The 8,295-nt window shown below is 32.9% G+C and overlaps 1 pseudogene; it reads right to left on the reverse strand.

Moving 5' to 3' along the window:
- Positions 1–1,334: 1,334 nt before the first annotated feature.
- Positions 1,335–7,693, reverse strand: LOC132741285 (pyruvate dehydrogenase E1 component subunit alpha, somatic form, mitochondrial-like; annotated as a pseudogene).
- Positions 7,694–8,295: the final 602 nt, after the last annotated feature.

Here is an 8,295-nt window from a genome sequence, read left to right on the forward strand (position 1 = left end):
GTCTCATAGCTAAACAGAATAAAGCATACAAAAAAAAAACTGCCATTATATTCATAAATAAATGTGAAAATGTGAGTAATATATTTATATAATTATATAAACTATATTATATAGTGTCCAAGGAACATTATTAAAGTAACATAGCTGTTTTCTTGTATAGTGCTGAAATCAAAATTGCCTTTGCCTTCAGTATAAAGCCACACCAGAGAAACTTTACGCAGCTATATTATGGTGATGGACTAACTACCAAATTTTTCAGTAAAAGTCACACCAAGAAACTACCCAGCTCTTCTGGTGATGGACAAACTTACAAATTTTCTTTCAGTATAAAGCTACACCAAAGAAACTAACTAGCTCTGGTGACGGACCAACTTCCAAATTTCTTGGTGGTATTCCTTTCAGGCAGCCGTATTCACAATGAAAGCAGGACATATCCATTCAAGCATTTTGGAAGGGTATGTGTTAATAACTTTATAATCTATAAATATGAATACATTGTATTAATAATCTGTCCAGATTAATTGAAAAACAAATAATAAAAATCTAACAATATTCATCATGTTCTATCTTCTCTTATAAACACTAATTAACTCTAAGCAAACATTTTCAAAACTATTTGAAAATCAGAACACAAATCTCTGAAACAAAAAACATTTTTTTTAGACAAGCTGAATAATGGCTGCCAATGTGTAAAAGTCCTTGACAAATATTGAAGAAAACTTTGCCCTAGAGATTTACAAACTTTCAACCCTTTAGTGTGCTGGTGGCAACATTTAAAACCAGTACATATCAAGATCTGTCCATAAATCTGTGCAGACTGATAATAGTTTTCACTATATGCTGTTCAGTCAGTATATATTTTGATATTTTGAAAATTTCCCTATAAATAATGAATGTTCTTGTCCACATTGAAAAGTGGACAAGTCCATTTAAGATATTAAGGGCGGTAAGAGTTTAACAGTATTCATATGATGCTAACATACATTTGCATATATTAATATGTGCCGTGTCACGACAAAACCAACATAGTGCGTTTGTGACCAGCATGGATCCAGACCAGACTGCGCATCCGTGCAGTCTGATCAGGATCCATGCTGTTCGCTTACAAACCCTATTACAAGTAGAGAAACTGATAGCGAACAGCATGGATCCTGATCAGACTGGGCAGGCTGGTCTGGATCCATGCTGGTCGCAAACGCATTACGTTGGTTTTGTCGTGACACGGCTCATATAAAGTATACTCTGTTTGTATATCGTAGACTACTGTGCACGTAAAATGTCAAGTAATGGTAAATGCATTTAATTTGATCCAGCAAATATGGACAATATTAAGGTTCTACATTAAACCAGCACTTTAATGTATGAAACATATTTACACTTATTTATGATAAAAATTCATTCTTTTCTCATTCAATACACAAAAACAACCCTTGTTTCTGGAAAACTCTACACTATTTCCATGGCAACAAAGCAATATTGCATTACTCCAGGACTTACAGATATTGTTGTTGAAAAAATCTCCGGAAAAAATTAACCCTTATCTTCATAGATCAATGTGAATCATAAGAAAAAGAAAAGAAAAAAAGAATTTAATTTTTCTTAAAAAAAAAAAACCTTCACGCTTTCTTTTCTGTGAAAAAAGGTAACGTTTTAAACACAGAGTTAAATGTCTAAAAATAATAACCAGAGAACAAAAAGTCAGAAAAATAATTAAGATCTTGTCAGAAAAGATTTGGATATAACAAATTATTTTTGCGAAAACAAAAAAAAAAATCACCTAACTGTTTTAACATATCAGTTTTTTGGTTTTATTTTAAATGAAAAAACTACCATAACTCAATAGCCCTGGACAATTAACAATTCACATTATTGTCTCTTGCCATATATAACAACTACATGTATAACAACAACACAATAATCTCAACATAGTTAATTAAGCTGTGGTCTTGGCCCATATAGAGTCATCACATCCTCTTACTAGCATATCTGATGGTGGATCTACTAAAATAGAATTGTATAACTCCTCTAGTGGCAGTTCAGAGTCAGTTTTTGCCTTGCTTGCTGCCTCATCTACCTGTTTCCTCACATCTTGATCAATTTTCTGAAATTTTTTTAAAAAAAAATATTGTGAATTCACTTAATTTTGTGAGCATGAAATTCTGTGGATTTGTCACTAAAAAAATATATATATATATAAAAATTGATGGGTAAAATGAGTCTTAAATTCATGGATTGTTTTATTTTTCCAGAAGGTAAAATGTAAATAATGCGATAATCTTACAGCAGACAAATCAAAATTTTGTTGGATCTTAAATTCGTGGATTGACATATCTAGGAAAAGTTGGAAAACCATGAAAACTAGTGCCAAACAAATAATAATGATTTTGCAGTAAATGATACATAATACATGTAATAACAAACACCTCTATTAAAATTTTACAATTTTTAGCCATCAAGATTTCTTAATTTTAAGTATTCACTTTGTTTCAGAATCATTTTTTTATGGTCTCCATTGAGTTATTTTATCCAAGCATAGGAAGATTTGTCCATTTCTAATTTTTAATAATGTGATATTCTATTTCTTGTTTTCTGGTGGCTACAGAGGTACTTATTACTTTTTAAGTATTCAAGTATTAAGTTCTTTGATAAAAAAAAAAGTAATAAAAAAAAAAATCTGAATATTTTCCTCCTATCTGATGAGGGGTTACTTAAATAAATAATGAGTATCAAACACTCTTTTAACAGTTGTAACACCTATGGTTATATTCAGACCTAGGCCACAACTTTTGAGTCGGAACAGCATTGGTATCCTTGCCTGTTTGGTTAGGGTCAACTGTTGAAAACTCAAATTTTGCATATAGAGTTAATCTTGTCCGTCCACCTGTACTGGTATCGAGCTGTCTGTAGACTGACAAAATAGTGGATTATGAGGGGCATCTGTGTCCTTATGTACACATTTCTAGTGTTATATATTTTGATATATATATATAGTATTAATAATATTCTGGAAAAAAAAATGCACAAACTTTTGTATCAAGTAGAATATACTTAAGATATCTTACTTTGAGCTCATCAGCAGAGGCGAGATCAGCATCTACGAGTTTGTTCCTGAGATTTATAATTGGATCTCTTTTCTCTCTCACTGTCTGAATCTCATCACGTGTACGGTAACTATAAATAGAACATTTTATTTTGTTGATTGTTTAGTACTGGATTTTAACAGTTTTCCAGTCGTACACCAATGGGAATTTACCTAGAATTTTTTCCTGTTTGTCTTCAACCAAACCTTACCGGTATTCTTTTTAATGCCAAAGTTGACATTAACGTGTAACGGTCAATTTTCAAATTCAACATAGCTACCAGTAGGGTACAAATAGCATTCGACATACTCATGCCTCCAGTATTCAAACTTGCAAATCTTAGGCCTAAAAACCTAACATTCATCCTTACTGATATGACTGAATCATAGAATATAGTCCTAATGATTTAGAATATCTCAATAGAACAATCAAACAGACAATCTATTTATATGATCAGACTTGTAATGTCCATATTAGGTGCAACAGTGTTTATGTCAAAATTTATGTCCCGATAGTTTGGCTTTAAATACAAACTTTCATATATTTTAATGATAAAGTATTGGAAATATTTCTATACCTGGTTCCTGGATCGCTCATACTGTGACCATGGTATCTATATGTAGCACAATCAATGACAAGGGGACCATTCTTCAATGAATATTCTTTAGCAAATCTTGTTGCTTCTCTTACAGCTAATATGTCCATACCATCAACCTGGGATTAATCAACATACAAAATTCTTAATAACAATTTATAAATATTTATCACATAAACCGCGGCGCAGGAGTGTAAAAAAAAGCCATTTAATAAAAACCATTTTACACTAGTGTAATGACACTTTGACGCAACGTCATTTGCGTTATATACAAACATAGCATAGCGTTAAAGCCCGCTAATGTTAGCAATACATTATGGGTGTGTCATTGAAAAACATTTTTTTTAACAGTTTACCGTTCTTATATTATATATGTGATAGAATATTATATGCGTGTAGGTTCAATACTTAATTTATTGAACTCGTTGAATAAAACAATATGATGCTCACCAAGGGCCTGCATAATATGATTTTATTCAACTTGTTCAATAAATTCAGTATTAAAGCTACACTCATTGAATATCCTCTATTTATTTTATGTTTTCGATTTGATTACTGATTTATCCATTAAAATTATTTTTGAAAATTTCATTGTGATAATTATCAAAGCATAATTTCACACTTTCCAACAAATTACAATGGAGACTACTTTTTAAAAGATTTGTCCATGTGGTACCTCACTAACTTTTGCTTACAATTTCAGCAATGTCAGGTCTGTTTAGAACAAATCTAAGCTGAAATTGATAAAGAACTAAAACACAACATTTTTGTAGCTCGCTCAATGAAGAAACAAAAACATTGTCTATATCAACCACATAAAACAGATTATTGTCCCCAAATTTATTTTTATTTTTAATATGACATAATTCAAGTACAATTTATGTCAAAGTACATACAATTCTCAGAGCTCTGATAAAACTTATAAATACCATGGGTTTGTCTTCTATAATTCTAGCCAAACATTTGTCATCAATTCTACATTCTACAGTAGCCACTTTCAAACAAATTTAAAAGTTAAATGTATTTAATGCAGCAAGGCTTTTAATATGAACATTTCTTGTAGGTATACTGGAACCAAAAGTTAAGTCTTTGCCTCCACTTTAAAACTACGCTAGTTCGGAAATCCATACAGACCGACCACGCTCTGTACTTTTTAAAGCTCAATTTTTGTATTTTGGTATTGAAAACTTTTAAACCTCTAATAGACTGTTCCACTCCAAAAACGGGGCAAATCCATGACACAAAATCAGCATGTTTAATAATAATAATAATAGTAAGGGTTAAAGTTGCCTCCGTGGTCGAGGGGTTAGAGTCGATGACTTCTAATCCAGTTACCGTCTCTGGGGGCGTTGGTTCGAAATCCCCGGGGAATGCTTTGGTAGTTTAGGACGGAGGGAAGGTAAGTCTATGCATAACTCGGTGTAACTCTCCAGGAACGGATGGTTAGGAAACTACCCGCCTATATGACTGAAATCTAGTTGGAAAAAGGGCGTAAAATTTGAAAACAAACAAACAATAAAAAATTAAAACCCATAATCCCTGGTACGTAGGTCTCCTCTAGTGTAGTATTTTCTGTACTGGCTGGAAGATCGGCCTACACTTGTTCCCATACCGATTTACCCGTTTATTCTCACAACAGAAATATTACCAAGGTAGATCCCACAAACTTGGCATGCTTTGTAAGCTTCAAAAATACTTGTCCTTGATTTTGCGTGCAACCATCACCGCGTATAATGAACAAGCAGACATTGGTTTTACCCTGGTAACTTCAATAGCCCCAGTGCCAATCCCGGCACCTGAATGGCACCTATACGTAAGAATAAAAAATTTCAACATTTTTTGGTAATGGAATTTGTAAAAATGCACTTAGTACTCTACTCAACTTAGAGTTGATCTTTTTCTTTTTAATTTTTCGTCGTCAAAAAGACCATTACAATTCAGGGCCATCAGACTTTCAGCAATACATTGTAAAGCATTTATTTCGAAGAATAAAATAAAGTAACACATACCTGAGCACCTACGATGCCATTACCACCATAGAAGTTGGGTGCATACATGTGCATAGAGCCTCCCTTGCCTTTAGCACATCCTGATGATCTACCTGTCAAAGTACGAAACAATAAACCAGATAAATTCAGATTCTGCCTTTTAAAGAAGCATTCTGGTCCTTATGTTGACATGTCACATAATAATAGTTTGTCATTATAACTAATCTCCAAAACTGTTCAGTTTATAAGCCTTATAATATGGTAACTTACTTATATAATATATTCAGGGCTGAGAACAACCACAGTTAAGTATCAGATACATACTAACTCCTGGGTTGAACCAGTTAAATACTGTTTGCTAACTTGCTAACTAAACTGCTTTCTTACATGACTCACTCACAGGTGTACAATTGGTGAAGCATGCATGATTTTAGGTAGTGGCATCCTGGCTAAGATGGCCGTTTCTCATGGCTCAAGACCATGGCATGACTTCTTACACAACGGCACTGATTAGCTCAAAGAAAGGAAACAAGCGGTTTAAAAAAAGCTTCAAGCTTTTATCACATTTCCACATTCTCAACTTGACAGCGGAAATTGATCACTACACTATTGCCTCCTAAATGTCAGAAAAGATATATCTTGCCTAAAAATAACACAATTCTGTATTCAAAGTAGGAAAAGTTTATTATACAAACAAAATCAGAGTTAGAATTTAGAAAAAAATGTTTTTTAAGAGCATTATTCTTGTCATTAACGTATTGCCATAATACATATTTTTGTGTTGTCGCACCAACAAAGTAGTCATATGGCGATTTTTCGGCTTTAATGGTATAGGAAGACCTCAGGTGCCCCTCTGTACCTTATTTTAGGCAAAAATGTGCACCTGAGTAGAACCACCAATGTTTTGAAAGCTAGCTGGATAGCCTTCTCACATGAATCCAACAGCACTTACCCGGTTCAAACCCATAGTGGTGAGAGGCAAGTGGATTGAAGTCAATGACCTTAACCACAGATGCTAAAAGAATGGAACATACCTGTTAGTTCTGCCAATACACCAAGAACACTTATTCCACGAACATATGCCCAGCCGTGAGCCCTGTATGCTGTGATTACACCATCCTCTGGTGTGATAGCTGCTTCCATACCAACACAACAAGCTTCCTGGTAATATGAACAAGTATTTTAATTTTTAAATTTTCTTTTGATCTCATTCATGATGTGTGAGCCACATTTTTGTAATACATTCAGTATTTCATGATAGAATGAAGTACATGTAAAATGATTTAAAGCTTGTCAATATTTATCACTCATACTAACTCGTACTAACAATGAAAATAAACAAAATATATACTAGACATATACTAAAAAATACACCTGCATTGTTTACTATAAATAGAACATAATAGGCAACTTTGTCAGAGATTGATTCCTTTTTAGCTCAGTAATCTAGAATGTTGCCTTAATTGGCTTGTTAACTTGTGTTTGCCAGTTCAAATCCAAAGTGGGGCAGATTTTTTTCTGATGCAATTGCCTCTTTCAGTTATGAATTTAAACTGTATGTAAGAATTAAGACTTTATACCAAAACAACACCATTAACACTGAACCCCTAATATTTGATAAATAAAAAAAATATTTTCAAGAAGGCTGTCCATGATCTCCTCAAGAACCCTAATTTGCCTGATATTTCTTCATTAAATAAGACAGTATATATTTTTGTATTGACATTCATGGGGCAAAAAATCATGCATGCTTTCTGTGTTTTCAGCCTGCAAAAGCAATATTTTACATGTACATATATTTTTTGGCCTAGAAACACAGTTCCAGATTTTCAAATTAATTAAAAAAAAAGCATGTTCTACCTGCCCAGAGTACAGATGACAGAAACCTCTAATGGCCTTGGACTTGTACAGGTTAGCTGCCACAGTCTCCATTCTTCTGATTGTGACCATGTCAGTGTAGAACTTCAAACCCTCATCCCGTGTCATAGACACAGTTGTGTTTGGCCCTTCTGTAAGTTTGTGAAGCTTGTATGGCTACAAAATATAAACATTAACTCTTAGCATCATAAATATCTAAAATGGACTTGCCCATCTTTCAATATGGACTAAACCATTCATCAGTTTTTAGGGAAAATTTCAAAAATAGTAACTGACTGAATTGGTGAACAGTTTAGACTAAGATCTTGGTCTTCACTTATTGCATTAAATTCCAGGAATCAGCTAGGCGAATGGTTTAGCAATCGTATAAGATATCTATTATCATTTACCAAACATTTATATAATGACATTGACACAAATCAGCTCTAGAATCACTGGAGACCTTATATGCAAAAATATTACAGGCTCTTGAAAGTTGTATATCAGTATGCTGAAAAAGTGAAAATAAGGGAATAGGAAATTTAACATTATGTGAAGTTTTGCCTTTGCTGTGCCCATCTGTAGTACATATATGAGCTTTTATAAATTAAATCATTCTATTTTTTCTTCAAAAACGTTCATTTTTGTATTCTGCATAAACATTCCATCAGGTTAATAATGTATTCTTCATAAACATAACACTTTGTTTACGTCATAAGCATAACTTTGTTTTCTTCATAAACATAACACTTTCTTTACTTACTAAACATAATAA

This window comes from Ruditapes philippinarum, unplaced genomic scaffold, assembly GCF_026571515.1.
Source record: "Ruditapes philippinarum isolate M1 unplaced genomic scaffold, ASM2657151v2 ctg1442_1_1_1_1, whole genome shotgun sequence".
Classification (NCBI taxonomy): domain Eukaryota; kingdom Metazoa; phylum Mollusca; class Bivalvia; order Venerida; family Veneridae; genus Ruditapes; species Ruditapes philippinarum.